This window comes from Lactuca virosa, chromosome 5 (genome assembly GCF_052849685.1).
Source record: "Lactuca virosa cultivar CGN04683 chromosome 5, Lactuca_virosa_CGN04683_v6, whole genome shotgun sequence".
Classification (NCBI taxonomy): Eukaryota; Viridiplantae; Streptophyta; class Magnoliopsida; order Asterales; family Asteraceae; genus Lactuca; species Lactuca virosa.
Genome location: NC_136430.1, coordinates 43,672,060 through 43,674,196, shown reverse-complemented (window position 1 = coordinate 43,674,196; position 2,137 = coordinate 43,672,060). Strand labels below are relative to the sequence as shown.

Here is a 2,137-nt window from a genome sequence, read left to right as displayed (position 1 = left end):
TTACAATTTATGTATATTTTTATGTTAAATGCACGAGAATCGAGGTATACATCACAATAAATAAATATACAAATTATATTGTAGTTATTATTGTGAAAAATGTTTATAAGTTGTATAATGACAAGACCACTATATATGTATATATAAGATCCAAATTAGTCGTCTAATCACAATGTCTATATGCTATATTATTAAAAATTATATAACAACACGAAATATATAAATATTTAAATATGTCAAATATCGTTTCCCAAATAACAATTTCTAAAATATATGGCAATTTAGACATTTATTATATAAAATCTCAAATTCTTTATATATAAAAGGGAATTGTTTATAAAGTCCTAAATATATATATATATATATATATATATATAGCAATACCCAACTTCAACCAAATACATACCCATTGAATCAAATGTACAAATCAATACACAAATTATACACATAATATTAGAGATGAGCATTTGGATCGGGGAACCGGCCGGAACAGATACCGGAACCGGATAGAACCGATCGGGCCGGGACCGGGACGATATTCTTATGGATTTTTAGAACCGTGTTATTTCTCGAAGATCGGTTCCAACATTTAAGACATGGCAAGAACCGGTAGGAACCGGGAACCGTTAGAACCGGCGCTCCGGTTCGGTTCTTAATTTCTGCCGACTTCGGTTCCCGGATCGGGTCCGGTTCGGGCCGGTTCTAACCACGTCAGTTCCTTTGCTCATCCCTACATAATACATAAACTTTATCAAAAATCAAATTAATTACAAAATAAAATATAACAGCTAAATTATAGATTACTTCCAAGTTTCACCTCGACCAAAATCACTCTCAAAGACTTCTCCTTCTCCTGTTGGTCCTTCCATACCTCCTGAACATTCAAGCAAAGAAAATCAACACTGCATGCTAAAATTTGATATATACAATAAAAAAATCTTTTCTGTGAGATATGGCTGATCAAGAAACAAACACCCATTCGATTCACTGTAAAAAATCAACACCCAAATATCCACTCATTCATCGGTTTCTATCAAAGCAAACAAGGAAAAAGGAATTTTCGTTGTTCTTTTTTTCCTCTCCATCAACTTCTGTTAAAATCAAAAAAAAAAATTAAAAAAAAAAAAGGAGAAAAGAAGAACCGGAAGAAACACGGGACTGCTACGATCATCGAAGCCTCGCACTTCTCCAATCGAGCAAACTCCACCGAACCTTTCTCCTGGCCTCCTTCCCCTTCGCACCTCAGGGCTGGAGTAGAAGAAGAACCGTTTCACTGCTACGTTCCTTGTCTTTCCTTTGGTCCAACCCAGCTCCGGAGGTGCTCATTCCTCGGTTGACTTCGGTCGGTTACAAGACGCACGAACCAGGGAGTCACCAGAGATCGGCTATCCCCTCCACCCCCGATTAGCAGCCGCACCTGCCTTCCTTCACTTGCGGTTGCTCAATCACCCTCGCCAAAACTGCTGTAGACAATAGCCACACCGAGCCACCCTATTGCTTTCGTTTCCTTCTCCTTCATCCGCCCAATCTGAGCGTCGGCGACGCTCCTCCGATGCGTCACTGTCCCGTCGATTCTTCCATTTTGCTGCTTCGATCCAACACCACCACAGAACCACCCTCCCCTTCCCCAATTGGGTTTGCCGTCGATCGGACCAAAAGTAGGAAGAAGACGCCGACGACGGCCTCTGTCGACACCCACCCTATCGAATTGTTGAATCACCATCCGGCCACCTCTCCTTTGTTCGTGTCTGCTTCCATTCGACATTCCTTGACCGATTGAATGAAACACGGGGTCTTAAAAGCCCCAAGTCATTTTAATTATGAAATGACTAAAATGCCCCACTTTTAAACTCTTTATTCAAAATCAATCCCAACCCCAATTATTGATTTCATTTATCTACAAACAACCTTTCATTTGGTATTTTTTTTTACCAAAATAGTCCTAACTATATAATTAAATTACCAAAAAGCCCCTGTACTTTAGCAAAGTTACAAATCAGTCCCCAATAGTTCAAATTTGTTACGAAATGATCCCGAGAGTATTTCAAAGTCTAAGAATTGTGGATTTACGGTTTCTCATGTCAAGCTTCTCAAAGAAACCGAATTCGAATGATTGGAACTCATGTTTCAAGGGTGA

At 39.1% G+C, this 2,137-nt stretch overlaps 1 long non-coding RNA gene across 1 annotated transcript; it reads right to left on the bottom strand.

The window, feature by feature from the left end:
• Positions 1 to 375: 375 nt before the first annotated feature.
• LOC145117601 (uncharacterized) lies at positions 376 to 1,803 on the bottom strand. Its single transcript, XR_013712718.1, has 2 exons — positions 818 to 1,803; positions 376 to 730 (listed from the first exon to the last, which is right to left on the bottom strand). It is a non-coding gene; the product is annotated as an uncharacterized LOC145117601 (long non-coding RNA).
• Between the last annotated feature and the right edge of the window lie 334 nt (positions 1,804 to 2,137).